Source organism: Phyllostomus discolor, chromosome 3 (genome assembly GCF_004126475.2).
Source record: "Phyllostomus discolor isolate MPI-MPIP mPhyDis1 chromosome 3, mPhyDis1.pri.v3, whole genome shotgun sequence".
NCBI classification, from domain to species: Eukaryota; Metazoa; Chordata; class Mammalia; order Chiroptera; family Phyllostomidae; genus Phyllostomus; species Phyllostomus discolor.
Genome location: NC_040905.2, coordinates 121,628,288 through 121,643,539, shown reverse-complemented (window position 1 = coordinate 121,643,539; position 15,252 = coordinate 121,628,288). Strand labels below are relative to the sequence as shown.

Here is a 15,252-nt window from a genome sequence, read left to right as displayed (position 1 = left end):
AACTTTATTTTCCCAGAAGAGGTAGTGAGAAGAGTGCCTTTCTTACATGTTTATGAACACCTCAAATGTCTTGTTTAGTGAGCTGGGCTCTCAACCTCCACCTCTGCCTTTGCTCTGTGGTGATACTTCGTGTCATGTAGCCTCCTGAAAACTGTACTGGACGTTCATGAAATAAAGAGAAAAAAGAAAAATAATGTCTTAGAATTATGAAGAGTGTTACATGTAAGATCACTTTGAATCTCCCTGACAAAAGAGCTTGGCACTATTGTTAGGACAACCCTTTTCAGATGAGAAGGTCTGGACTCAGAGCACTAACATCATTTACACAAGAACATACAGCTCGGGGCAGGAAGCTGACTGAGGCCAGGGTCTGCCTCAGGGCTCTTCACTCAGAGCTCTGTCCTGTGGCTGCTGCAGAGACAAAGCCACCCAGGTCTAGGAGACCCGTGACTTTGGGAGCAGGGAATGAACCAAAAAGAGAAGAAGAAAAGGAGAAAAATGTAGAGATTTTCTTGTTGAAGCCACCATGAAGAGAAAGAATAAGGTTTAAGATTCTCAGTGGCAACTCAATGCAGAGCAGGCAGCTTGTGGTTAATGCAGGGATTCATCTCTGGAAGAAGGAAGGAGTCAACAGTGACAGGAGCGTTTTCCATGGGCCAGGTGCTTTCCTGCCCCTCTCTCTGAATCCTCATTTAATTCTCCTGTAAAGTGGGCATAGAGGACACTGAAGACTCAGAGAGGCTGCCATTTTGTCCCAGGTCTCACGGTTACTAAGTCAAAAATGTGTCTTGTTTTACTCAAACTGGGTTCAGTCCCACACTTCCCTGCTGGGAAGCTTGGCTGCTTCATGGTTTGGGGTTTGCTCTTTTCAATTGTTACAATAGATGCCAACATTTTTATGTTGTGGATGGGTGGAGGTGTGTTACTAAATGACTGTAGAAAATTCAGCAGGAATCACAAATTCCTGTAGAGCTCAGTCTTCCGTTAACTTGCTAGAGTGGCTCAGAGAACTCAGAGAGACATTTTACTCACTAGATCGCTGGTTTACTCTGAAAGGATGTAACTCAGGAATAGCCAGATGGGAGAGATGTTTGGGCAAGGTATGGGAAAAGAGCTTGGAGCTTCCAGGTCCTCTGTGGGGTCTCATTCTCCCCAAACCCTGGGTGTTCACCAACCAGAAGCTTTCAGAACCCTGTGTTTATGGAGGGTTTGCAGAGGTTTCATTAGTCGCCATAGATTAAATAATTGGCCATTGGTGACTGACTGTATCTCTGGCTCCTCTTCCCATCCTCTAGGTTGGGGTGGGACTGTGACCCCTACCCCGGAATCACATGGTTGGCTCTGATTCAAGCCCCCATCCTTAGGTGAAGGCCAAGCATCACTTTACAACATAATAAAGACACCTTGATCACTTCCTCTCTTATGTAAAGCAGTACCTCTCCTGTGACCCACATGTGCTAGTTGCTGGAACAGGCCATTGTCCTGACCTGGTTGAGCATGTTGGGCATCTTCCTGTACCTGGGACTAGCCACATACCAGTACCCTGTCCACCCTGCCCTGTTCTATATAATTATTTGACACCTATAAAGTGATGTGGAGGATAGCTACTTCACTTTGCAGCACCCAACATGTGCTTGTAAGTTTTGCTTAATAAACCCTTTTTAATCACCAGACTAGAGTGGCAGTTTCTTTCTTGGTCTTTACCTGCTCTCTGCTATGGAGGCAGATTTTCCTTGGGTCTGCATGTACTGACAGGACTCCTGTGAGCAAGGCACTGCGTTGAACATTTGTACTCCACTCTTTGCAGGAACATATGTTTTCGTTTCTCCTGATAAACACCCAAGAGTGTAATCGCAGGGCCACTGGGTAAGTACATGTTAACTTTATAAGAAATGTCCAAAATTTCCCCCAAAAGGTTGCACCAGCATTTTCTCCTATTCTTTACAGCATCAATGAGGGGTCAAGAGCTGGACGAGCAAAGAAGCCATCAGAGGTAACAAGCCAGTGTCAGTGAGCCATATCTGGTCCTTACAGATTAGTAATCATAAGACATTATACAAAATTCTGGACTTCCCCCTGGTTGGAGCCAAGTAATGGCTGTCTCCTTCAGCTGGGATGTGTGCTCTCCAGTTGACTGAAGCCCACCTGGCCTGCCTCACTCATCTACATGCCTCCTATGTGGGCACTGTGGTCCTGGAACTTCACTGCTGTCCCTTAGATAGACCTCGAGGTCTAGACCCAGCCTGGTGGAACCATGCACATCTCGCAGCATCCCTCTGGAGGCAGATCGCAGCATCAGGCCAGCTGTTCCCTGGCTGTCTGTCCCCCTCCTGTCCATCTTCAGGTCCCATTCTCCTCCCATGACCAGGCATTCCCCCATTTGTGCTGGTGTCAATTTAATTGCCAGGTGTTTTTTTCAGCCAGGCTAGCCTCCGCCAGTGGACATATCTCTAAGCCACCCTTTCTCCACCCTCCACGGCTCCTGTAGAACTCTGAGTTCAAATCCTGGTTCTGCTGCTTACTTGCTTGGCGACCTTGGGTGAGTTTTCTCATCAGTAAAGAGAGGTGATAATAGGGCTTGTCTCAGAGGGTGATTGGAAAGACGAAGTGAGCAAAGACGCAGGAAACATTAGAACAGAAAACTATGTGTATTCAGTCACTGTTCTCGAATTTCCCTGTCCCAGGGGCTGCAGCCCCAGGCCCAGGAAGGCCCCATGGAGCAGCAGTGTGCTGCAGGTCAGGTCTGTGGCCACGGCTCTGCTCCAGCCAGCAGCCATCCTGTGGCTGTGTGGGCCTGGTATGGACACATCTTTGATTATTCCACCCAAGTGGGAAATCCAAGTCTTGTTTAATGTCTCTTGTTCTGCAAATGCTATTTTTAAAAAAGTCTTGAATGCTCTGAATGTCCAATGAAAGCCTTCCTCTGTCCCAGCCTGTCCCAGTGTCGGGGCCACACCTGGGGCCCTGGCTCTGGCTTGGTCACTCCTGATGGCAGCTCAGGACTCCTGATGCCTGTCTTTGCTCAGGCTTATTGTGGAGAGCACACAGAAAAGGGGCTGAACAAAGAGAGGTCACTGTGACTGCTGTGTAGGCGGTTGGGCTGCACTGAAGTGCTCTCCTGGGACTTTCCTCTGTCCCCTGCCTCCCCCACCAGCATCTATCCTCCCCCTTCCTCCAGCTGTCCCAAGCCTGCCTATCCCAGAATGGAGGCGGACCAGTAGAAGAATGGGTGATGAAGCTGAGTAGTGCCCTCCACCTCTCCGGCCCTGGCCCCCCATCAGGTAAAGGCTCCAGGGAGGCTGAGGGTGGAGCCCAGGGCTTGCCACCTTCCCCCAGGGGCAGGTTTGAGTTCCAGTTCAAGGGTTTGGGCTGGGCCCATCCTCTCCTCTGTCCCTGGAAAGATCATCCTCACTTTTTCTAATCTCAGCCTGGAATTTGGAGTTTGACCTGCAAGAAGATTATCTCAGCAAGCAGCAGGCAGTGCAGGAGGGAGGGCCGCCACTGTCCTCCTCAGCTCTGGCTGCGAGGGAGAGGAGTCCAGGTGTCCCCTTTCTCACTGCCCCTCTGCCTCCTTCTGCCGCAGAAGCTACAGACAGGCCCAGAGCAGGTGGGCCCTGCATCCACAGGAAGGTAAGACACCCCCTTTAATGCCCATTTTGCAAACTGGACTAGCTGGGCTGGGGCCAGACACAGAACTGGCAGGAAAACCTGCAGCTGAGAACCACAGGGTGGGGGGTGTGTAGCTCCTCTCCTCAGGGAAGTCTTATCAACAACAGGCAGAAGGAGTACATTTGGAGGGGTGGGCACAGCCAGTGTCAGGAGGTGTGGGTCTCACTTTTCCCACTTGCGGAGTCACCAGCCACTTGTTGAGCCTCAGGTTCCTTATCTGTTAAATGGAAAAAAGCTGAATTTCAGCCCAGCCCAGTTCACAGGTGTGGAGGACCCAAAGAGAAAAGGCAGGTGAAAGCATCTACATAACAATAAAACTCTATTGCTACTGTGGAGCAGCTGCTATCAACCACAAGCAAAAGTAGTCTCCACTGGTACATGCTGGGCACATGTGCAGGGTGGATTGTCCTGAGCCTGTTCTAACTGGCACAGTCACCCTGTGAGGGCACAGCCCCCTGACTCACAGACAGAGCCTGAGGGCCATTAAGGAACTGGCCCAAGGTTGCACACAGTGGCAAAGCTGAGACCCAAATCCCATGGCTGAGCTTACCCACAATACCTATGCCCAATGGCTTCTATTGGGCAGTTCTGGGCAGTGGCTAGGAGAGGAGCCTCAGCCAAAAGGCATCCTAGGGATGTGTCTTGGGGGGGGGGGCTATATGTGCCAGGGTACATGGCAACAGCTCTGAAAAGTCCACAGTTGCTTGTTTCACAAGTGTTGGCTGAGTGTCTGCTGTTACAGAACAAAATTCAGCTGAGTCCATTTACAGATCTATTTGGCTTCATTAACTGATTCATAAATTGGGCAGCATCCCATTCAGCCACTAGAAGGGTGCTTTGACAGGTTGTACAAAATGGGAGGTTTATATAGCAGAAAGAGGGTGGGTAAGAAGTTAAAAAGTAGACCATTTCAGGCAGGGACAACATCCCTTATGGCGGGGAAGGCAAGCAGTCTAATCAGGCAGATGAACTCACTAGTGCTAACCAGGAAATTCCAGACTGATTGTATTGAAATTCCACTCCTGGGAGAGGCTGAAACTGCAGGCAGGCTCGCAGTGGTTTTGCTTTGGTGACGTGGCTGAGCAAAAAGTGACTCCATTTGGGCTTGTTGTTTCCCTTTTTAACACTGCTTTGGAGACACAGTGTAAGTCTTCACTTACCATGCAATGAGGACAGGCACTAATGAGAGAGTCATACAAGTGAAATGTCATGCTTGATTCAGCAGCGACGAGAAGTCACGTTTGAGGACAAATCATTTAAGGACAAAATCTGGGTTGAGGTTAAGAGAAGGCTCTTTGGTGATGTAACAGTAGGGTGACATCTGAAGGATGAGTAGGAGTTCATAAAGCTAAGAGTGTAGGGGACAGTATTTCAGGCAGAGGGAACAGAAAGGCAAAGACCCTGAGGTATGAATAGTGCTCAAGGGATAAAAGGAAGGCCCATGTGAGATGGGCAGGGCCACTACAGAGCAGGCACAAAGGTGGTTTGAGCAAGAAAATGATCTGATCCCATGTATGTTCAAGTATCTTTCTGGCTTCCATGTGAGGGGTGGACTAGAAGGAAGCAAGAGTAGCCCTGGCTTGTGCAGCTCAGTGGAGTGAGTGCCAGCTTGTGAACCAAAAGAACCAAAAGGAAGCAAGAGGGGTGTCAGGGAGGCAAGACAAGGGGTTCCTGCTCTAAGTGGCTTAGTTGAAAGTGAGAGAAGTCAAGGTAAGGGATAGTGGATGGATTCAAGCTATATTTGGAAGCATAAGAGGATGGGATTAGAGGTCAATAGATTCTGGGAGATGAGACAGAAGCATTCTAAATTCTTTGATGGTATGTTTGTGAACTATGGCATCCTTGGTGCTTCAGCATAGTGGCTGGTATACAGTAAATGCTCATAGACCATGTAATGAGTGAATGAACAAATGAATGAATGAATGAATGAATGACTTAAGGATGACTCCTGGTTTTCTTGTGTAAGAAGCTGGGTGAATGAAGTCGCTATTTAGTGAGATGGGAGGATTAGCAGCTGCTGACCATCAGCTTCCAATTTGGACTAGTTAAGTTTGCAATGCCAGCTGGGCATCCACTAAGATGGACAGACAGGTCTGGGGCTCACAAGGTGGTCTCATGACTCATCCCCTCCAGGAATCATGAGATGAGGTCAGCAACGGAGGGACAAGGAGAGGGGAGGAGAACACTCACTGGGTCCCCTGCACTCACATGTGATGCCACCTGTGAACTGTTTAGGGAGAGCTGCCCTGCCATGCCTGTAGTATCTTTCCTAAATAACAGAACTGTGGCTCTTCCCGACAGGCTGGGGATGGTGCTGTCTTCTTCAACTGAAAGTTCCTGGAAGCTGTCCACTTAGCCTTTTTCTGAAGACCTGTCACTGATGGACCCCATAGTGTAACTGGTCAAACTGGCCAGAGGTGGACCTTCAGTCCCTCCCCTCTGCAGTTCTAGGCCCTGATGACCCACTCTGCCTTACAGAATAGACCCACGCCCTCTGGTTGGGCTGCCTCCACGCCAGCCTTGCTGCACACCTGTGAACTGAGCCAATCAATAGCCAGGTAGTTACCTCCACTGAAGGTGCCACAGGAGAATGGCTGGAAAGGGTGTGAGAGGCTGGGATCCTGGAGAGCAGCCCTTGTTATTACCCCATAATTTTCCTTGCCAAGTGTCCATGTGCAGACCAGTGGCTATGAGCTCAAGGGGTATGCCTGGGGGGTGCCTAGGATCAGTTATTTATTAGTAGTGAGACCTTGAGCCCAGGATCCAGCTTTGTTTTCCATAACTGTTCAATGGGGTTCATCAGAGCTGATCTTTCAGGGGTGCTGTGTGTTCAGATGAGATGCACACACATAGGTGGCCAGGGTCTTCCTGACCACAATGTCCATGTTCTTTTTTAAATGGCTTTATAAGGACAGGGACAAGCCAAGTATTCTGGACCTAATCACATTATGTAATGAACACGCTTAATGTTTTTAACCAACCTGTGACATAGATTTGATTATTGTACCCATGTTACACATGAGAAAAAACAGAGTCTCAGAGAGGTTATTGGCCCAAAGATCACAGAGCTAATAAGAGGCAGAGGTGGGATTTGAACAATGTCTTTCTAACAGCTTGACACTTTGTCATAACACAGCTATTTCCAGGAGAGTATTTTGCCTGCAATTGAAGTCTGTAATGTGATAGTCACTGTCATCTTCACCCAGCACAAGGGCCTTTCTCTAGGTTTTCAGTCTGTCTCTCTCTCTCTCCCATTCTCTGTCCCTGCTGATGTGTTTGATGTTCAGCAGCTATGCCCCATCCTAGCCAAATATTTTTTAAAGATTTTATTTATTTTTTTTTAGAGAGGGAAAGGAGGGAGATAGAGAGAGAGGGAAACATCAATGTGCGGTCGCTGGGGGCTGTGGCCTGCAACCCAGGCATGTACCCTGACTGGGAATTGAACCTGCGACACTTTGGTTCACAGCCCGCACTCAATCCACTGAGCTACGCCAGCCAGGGATCTAGCCAAATATTTTACACTGTTTTGTGTCTTTGAAGTATTGAATAGACACAGATAGTTTTATGCTGTAAATCTTGATTGTTTCTTTTACTTTCATTATCAAATGTTTCAGATGCATGAAAATTATAAAAGATAATACACCCCACCAGTGCACACACACAGGAGTGAATGCTTCTCCACTCCACCGGTCCATTCAGTCCCCAGTCTTTTCCTCAGCTAGATTGTGGAAAATTTCCACATCTGCAAGGCAGATTATGTAACTGGCCAAAAGGAAGAGGGCAAATGGCCATCCCTGTGGCCCAGCTCCCTTTTGTTCTTTGGCCCATGGGTGACCGCAAGTGCAGGATGTTCTTGCAAACAAAGCCGTTGTTACAAGGCCCGCTTTGCCTGACTCTGGTTAACCCTGCCTTCCTATCCAGAAAGAACCCCTCACAGGAGGTAAAGCAGGAGCCCACACCTGGTGTGGCCCTCCTGGGGCAGTTCAAGGGGCAAAGGGCATTAGGGTTATTCCATCGAGTGTGTCTGGATACACAGGGCACTGCATGGGGCCAGATTCACCTTGTTCACCTCTTTGTCCTCCTTGCCTAGCACAGAGCCTGGCACACAGCTGGTGCCTAATAAGTGTTTATGGTAAAGAAACAGAGAAAGGAAGGAAAAGACTGGAGTGGAAGAAAGAAAGAAGGAGAGAAGGCAGGAGGAAGGGACAAAAGGAAGACAGAGCTGCCAGTACTGGATAATACAATGAGCTTCTGCTTGGGACCTAGGTTTAAGTCCCACATCAGGTACTTACTGTGCCTGAGAAGCAAGTGGCACAGCCAGGGCTGAACCCAGTTCACTTCCACCTCTTTGTACCTTGTTTCCCACCTGTAGGATGGAAGTGTAATGTGTTTGCCTCACGGCTGGTGAGGATAAGACCATAAATGTAGTCAACTCCATGACTGGCACTTGAGTAAAGGTGCTCCTAGGTTTGCTGAAGAAGGGGCACCTGAGGGCTCCCCTGTGGGCTTGCAACTGAGGCAGCAGCACTTGGGTTCTGTGGTCTCTCCGGTCTGTGCTCCTAATCCCACGATGAAGATACAGCCAGGCCCTCCTGTCCCTGGCAGGGCCCCACCTCCTGGGATGCAGGAAGAGCTTCGAGTGGTACCAGCCTTCCCAGAGCGGTGATGAATGACTGTTTGTCACACTCCTCTCAGTGCCAGGCAGGCCAGGGCCTGGAAGGGGCAGCTAGTGGAGGGGCTGGGAACAGGGGAGGTCTGGCTCACCAGTCAACCCCCTGCCTCTTCTCCCTCCTTCCTCCCCTTTAGATCTGTTGGGTTGTAGAACAATCTATCTCAGTCCCCGATTAAGCTGCTTCCTAAGCCTCTTGTCCTCATCGTTGGAAGCAGCAGGTTGAAATGTTGGAAAATGCGGGCTCTAAGTCAGACAGATCTGGATCTGAGTCTCAGCTCCTCCACTCCTCAGCCACAGACACAGTTTCCTTGCTTACAAAGTGAAATAAGAATACAACCTACATAACAGGGGCTTTGCCCTTGAGACCACCTTGAAGGACCATCTAGCTTCCCACCCTGAGTCTCCAGATCTGTCTTTTCTGGTTAGACCTTCCACTCCCTGGCAAGAAAGCTAGGGAGATCCAGTTCCCATCCTCCCTTCCCACTTTCTCCCTTCAAGGTCTTGGGTTCAATCCAAGCTCAGGCGATCTGGGTTAGAATTTGGGCTTCTTCTCTGTACTCCTGCCAGAGAGCCAGATAAGGGTCTAAGCTGGCTTTGCTCAACACTCCTCTTCCCTCCTTCCCCCTCTCTTCCTTCCATCAATTGTGTGGATCAAGGCTTGCTTGGGCCTTTGTCTCCATGGAGAGGACCACCCGTGTCCAGGTCTGAGAAGCTGTGGGCACCCTCCCAGCAGAACAAGAGTGAAGCCCAGCCCCAGGGAGAGAAGTTCAAAGTGTCAATGTCCTGACACTTGGAATGGTTATGGGATTGAGCGCTTCCATAAGGTGTCTTTTCTAAGTGAACATCCAGCCTCTTGCAGGCCTCCAGGTTCTCAACCTGGGGGACACTGATGGTTGTCAGTGTCAATGTCACTGGCATGTAGTGGGTAGGGACCAGGATGCTGCTAAACACCCTACAAGGCAGCCCCATATAACAAAGATTACCAGATCCCAGATGTTAATAGTATGGAAGATGAGGAACTCTACTTCAAAAACAAGAAAAATCCTACACAAGCAACTAGGCCTTCAGTCTTTGGGCAGTTCTAATGTGAAGCAGGAAATTGTTTCCCCATGCTCCCTCCTCACTTACTCTGTCAGTTAGTCACATGTCATAACTAAATATCCTTCCTGCCTACCTTCTTGCTTCTAGTCAAGCCTCCTACCACCTAATCACACCACTTCCTTGTCCAAAATCCTTCAATGCTGTTTCCTGAACTTACAGCAGGTATGGAATGGGGGTGTTGCTTCTTCCCTGACAGAGATGTTTTTAAAAATTATGGGACACAACAATTATGGTTGTCACAATGACTTAGGGGTACTACTGGCATTTATTGTGTGGATGGCAGAGAAGCTAGACACTCTGAAATGCACAGAGCTGCCCCGTGAACAAAGACCTTCTGATGTACCACCAGATATTCATGTGGATTGAAAATATGCCTAGAACTATCTGAAGCCAGGACCTATCTCTAGTTTACATAAAACATAATATGTTGGGGTATTTTTAATGTAAATATGTACATGCTTTTTGCTCTCACATTGTCTCAAATGTTTTTCAGAGGGCGCTGTCTTAAACTAAGAGCCTGGTGTTCATGCAATTGCTTGGTTCCTTATAACATTTAAAATCACAGAGCACTTTTACACATTACACATCTGCTGTATATACGAGTCTCTCTTCTGGTTTTTGTAGATTCACTCTTTAGTCTGCACTTCTGGAGTAAAAGGCTTCTGCATTTCTTATTCCTCTTAAATGCACAACTTCTTCAGTGCCGTCGGAAGCATCTGGCTGTACCTTTGAGTCTTTCAGTGGAGTCAGACAGTGTCAAGTTGCATCCTAATCACTTTATCATAAATGGCTTTCCTTTTATTTCTCAGAGTTCTATAAGCCATTCTAGCAAATTAATTAAACCAAAGGAGAATGTGAGTGTCATTGGAACGTCCAATCTATAGCCAGTCAGACAGCAGCACAGGTGATAACCTGGACTTGCAAGTGGCATCTGAATGCATGTGTATGTTGGAGGGGGTGGGGACAATCTTATAGGTCTGAACATTTCACCTGATGAATCAGATGCTCTCTCTGGGTAGATAGTGTCACAATTGAGTTGAATTCTTGGACACCTTCCTGGTGCCTGAGAACTGTATGTTGGTGTAGGTGTTGGGGACCACTCTGTGTGGTATTGGAAACTGTAGCCCTACACAAGCAAGGCCTTCAAAGAGGCCTGTAAGTCTTGACCCGAACACCAGGAATGCAGGAGGCAGGCATGACCCAATGCTAGCACTGAGGGTTCCTGTGAGAATCAGGCCTGAAGAATACATTGTATCCTTTGAAGTTTGCTTTGCTTTCTATAGCCCTGTTGATATAAACTAGATGTTTAAGTTTAACGCATAAGGAGTGAACTCCTTATCTCATGAACCAAGCCTTAATGAGCATCTGGCATCAGCGTGTCTAACAGATCCTGACCTGAGGTAGATCTCTGTGTTCCTTCAATTGTTATTTATAATTAATATCTGTTTTCTATCACTGTAGCTTATTGACATTGATGAGCTATGCATGTATGCTGTGTTCCCCTGCACATACTGATCTCAATAAAAGCCATTTTGGAGAAAGGTTTGAGGCATTCTCCATTAGAGGGAATCGCCACCCTCTTTTCCACCAGACAGATTGTGTCTGGGAGGACTCAGTTCATTCGAGACTGGGAGAACTCTGAGGGACAGGATTCCCCTCATGTAGGGGGAAACTCCCCTAACATTTGGACCTCAGAATCTTTCTTAAGGGGTATTACAAAGTGCTTGTTATAAAAACGGGGGAAGACATCTGATAGGATGAGAACCACTGACATCAAAGTGCTGGTATAATTGCTTTCATGTCTGACCAGCCTTGCTGCTCATCTCCCCCTTTTTCCATCTTAATACTCAGGCAAGAATCTGGTGGTTCTTTAAACAGGTCATGCTTATCCACACCTCATTGTCTGCAGGTGCTGTTGTCTCATCCTGGAATGCTCCCCAGCTCCCACCCATCCACACAGGACCACCTATTCATCCATCAAAATGTGGTTTAGATGCTGCTGCCTGGATTCCTTCATGTAAAATTAGGTGGTCCTTGCCTCACTCCACCCTGGAGAAAATAATAATAATTACAATAGTAGTAGTAGTAGTGCTACAATTTATTGAGTGCAGCTGTGGAAGGCACTGTGCTCAACACTTCACAGGTAGTAGTTCACAGCAATCTGTAAACTATCAACTCTTATTGTCCCATTTTTCAGATGGGAAAGCTAAATGCTAGAGACATTAAGAAATTTGTCCAAGTTATCAGGATTGGTCAGTGGTAGAAATGGCTATGTGGCTCCTAAGCTGGACTCCATAACATATAAATCCCTATGCATCTCCATTAGTATAGTGGAGACTATACTAATCATCACATGGTGTAGTTATTATCTGTGAGTGGGTTTGTTTCCTTACTGAGCTGCACAACATGGAGGGCAGGGACTGAATCTTTTTGTTACATAGATAGTAGCTTGTTATTAGTAAGGAAGGACGCAAAGGGAATTGGGCATTATTGAGCATAATCAACCTGGGAGCATAAGCCTGTTTACTTCACTAGGAAGCTAGCTATAGCTTCGCATACTCCAGGGGATCACAGCATTGCCCCATGAAGGATTAATACTGCTCTTTTCCTCCATCCAGTACTGGATTGTTGGGGCAAACAGCGGGAAGTAAGCACATGCATATAGAAGTCAGAATGGTGCAGGAGAGGTGCTTGACTATAAAGACTTGTCAGTCTAACCTGGAAGAGGGCTAAGGAGTGAACCCATCAGAAGCCCACCAAAGCCTGGCTGGTGTGCTCAGTTGGGTTGTAGTGCCATTCTCATACACCAAAAAAGCTGCAGGTTAATTCCTGGTCAGGGCACATGCCTGTATTGTGGATTCCACTCCTGGTCAAGGAGTCTATGAGAAGAAACCAATCAATATTTTTGTTTCCTCTATCTCTCTAAAAAAGCAATCTTGAAAAAAAGTGTCCACAGATGAGAGTAAAATAAATTTCTTTTTACTATTCTCATCCGTTTTTTTTTTTAAGATTTTATTTATTTATTTTTAGAGAGGGAAGGGAGGGAGAAAGAGAGAGAGAGAGAAATATCATTGTGCGGTTGCTGGGGGTCATGGCCTGCAACCCCGGCATGTACCCTGACTGGGAATCGAACCTGCAAAATAAAATTTTTAAAGAAGCCCACAAAAGCTGGGGTGTTGATTGGTTATTTTGAAAAAGCTCCTGGTCCTTCTCAAGATAATAGAATACCAGGAGAGCAAAGAAGCTCATTCATTCTCTCTCTCTCTCTCTCTCTCTCTCTCTCTCTCTCTCTCTCTCTCTCATGAGAACCCATGCTTGCCCCATGTGTTTGTACATTCTTTCTCTATAACCATGTGGCCCAAGCTGACTACAAACTGCAGGCTCCAAGCAGGAGCCTGAGTACCACAACACAGCAGTGGACTGCATTCAGAAACACAAGCTAAGCTGTGTGATGGGAACTGAGACAACTTAACAGACACCCTATGGGCTCCAAAACACTATGCTTTTACACAGAACCTCTGGTTACTAGCCTTTGTTCTTGCCTTGCTGAGGACATGCTTGGACTTTTTCCATCCTGGGATGGATGGAGATGAGATATACAGGGGCAGTCTTCTACCTGAATAAATCTTGCCACATTAGTATCCCACACATGGGTCTGTAGAATGCTTTCCTCATGATCCAGTGAAAGAACCCCACTTCCACCAGCAATGTTTCCCTTCCTGGAACCCTGAAGTCTGACACTCTGAGTTTAATCACATCTTAACACAGGAATAAGTCAGTTCCTAAATATACATAGTAAAAAAATCACCCTTGGGAAGTTTATTAGTTTCTAATTGCTGCTGTAACAAATTACCATTTAGTGGCTTAAAACAGCATAAGTTTCTTTCCAAGTCAGCTGCCAAAGGTGGCAGAGGGGCAGGGCCTGGTGCTCCATGGCCAAGGTCATATCCTGGGCCATTGGTGACTTTTGTAGCCAAGTGGATACTACTGGGTCAGAAGGTGATGGTCACGCTCTGTAAGGTCAACGTTTCTGGCAATTTCTACAGACACAAGTTGAAGTACCTGGTCATCCTCTGCAAGTGGATGAATATCAACCTATCCCCTGGTCCTTACCGCTTCCAGGACTCCAGCAGCATCTTTGCCAATGGGAGGCAGCACATGCCCCACAAGACCAAGCAAGGCCAGGCCACCTCCAACCACCTGAAAGTATTTGATGGGATACTGCCACCCTATCTCAAGAAAAAGTGAACAGTGTTCCTGTGGCCATCAAGGTTGGGCGCCTCTAAAGTCTACACAGAAGTTTGCCTCCCTAGGGTGCCTAGCCCATGAGGTCACCTGAAAGTACCAGGCAGTCACAGCCACTCTGGAGAAGAGGAAGGAGAAGGCCAAGATCCATCACCAGGAGAAAACACAGCTCATGAGGTTATGGAAATGGGCTGAAAAGACATGGAGAACAAATTGACAGATACACAGAGGCCCTCAAGATGCCTGGACTCCCAGTCTGAGCCCCATAAAACCAACTGTTAATTCTTCCTGCTTGGCCTGTTCTGTCCTTCCTCTATCACTCCCTAGGAAGTGGGGGACCTCTGGGTGCGGGTGTTCTGGGGCCCCAGGCACCCTCAGTCTTAGAAGCTGGGAACACAGAAGGGGCCTTAGTCACTGCTATTTGAGAAAGGCATTTTTAAAAGTTTAAGTGGCTCTAAGAGCTGTATGGCATAGTTTCCTGTGACCTATTCATTCATAACAGTTTTAGGAATTCGACAGTGGGAACAGCTAGTTCCATTTCAGTATTTACAAATAAGCTAGAAAACTCAAGTTTAAACTTCCCACATGGTCAGATACTATTCTCTGCAGCTGTTAGGATGCAGGCCAGCTTTTGGGGGCAGGATGAGCCTGGTATTGTACAAGGTATTTACAGATACTGAGACTGTGATGGGGAGATCGGGGTCACAGGCATTGCCCTGGACCTGGACCTTGTGATTAGAAACAAATAACTTACTTTTAAAGGATACAACAGCACAAGTTTATTACCTTACAATTCTGAAAGTCGTGCATTTTCAATGAGTCTTAAAGGGCTAAAGTCCAGGTAACAACAGGTCTGGATCTCTCCTGTATGTTTTAGGGGAGAATCTATTAATTTGCTTTTTCTAGCTTCTGGAAGCCTCCTGCATTCCTGGGCTCATGGCTCTATTATTCCATCTTTAAAGCCAGCAACATTGGGCCAAATCCTTCTCCCACTGTCACTCCTGATTCCTTTTCCAATTTAAGGACCCTTATATTGCATTAGTCCCACTCAGATAATTAGAATACTCTCCCTATTTTAAGAAGAGCTGATTAGCAACCTGAAGTCGACCTGCAAATTTAATTGTCTTTTCCCATGTAACTGAACTTATTCACAGGTTTTGGGGTTTAGGATATAAAGCACCTTTGAGGGGACATAATTCTGCCTACCACAGGAATCCCTTAAATGACCAATGGAAATGCAGTTTACTGAGAAAAAGCTTAGAACAGTGGTTCAAAACATGAATTTTGGAGCAAGACTATTTGCCTTCAACATTCAGCTCTATCACTTGAGCTCTATTGCCTTGGACAAGTTACATAACTTATCTGTGCCTCAATTTTTCCATCTGTAAAATGGTGCTAACAACAGTGTCCCACTTTGCAATTTTGTAAACACTTAGCATGAAGCCTGGTCTGTAGTAGGTGTTACACAGGCATTTATTAAATCTGTGCAATTTTATTGGAACAAGATTGTAGTGTTTAGCTGAGCCTCAGACATAACTGTTGTCGAAGCCTTGACCCAGCTTTAA

The 15,252-nt window shown here is 46.9% G+C and overlaps 1 protein-coding gene and 1 pseudogene across 1 annotated transcript in view; both read left to right on the top strand.

Moving 5' to 3' along the window:
• Positions 1–3,200: 3,200 nt before the first annotated feature.
• The window catches only part of SLC5A11 (solute carrier family 5 member 11), a 56,861-nt gene continuing 44,809 nt past the window's right edge, over positions 3,201–15,252 (top strand). The window contains exons 1-2 of the mRNA XM_028516242.1: positions 3,201–3,281; positions 3,428–3,630. The gene's annotated coding sequence lies outside the window, so the exon portion shown is untranslated. The remainder of the gene's footprint in view (positions 3,282–3,427; positions 3,631–15,252) is intronic.
• On the top strand, positions 8,240–14,979 carry LOC114505591 (annotated as a pseudogene).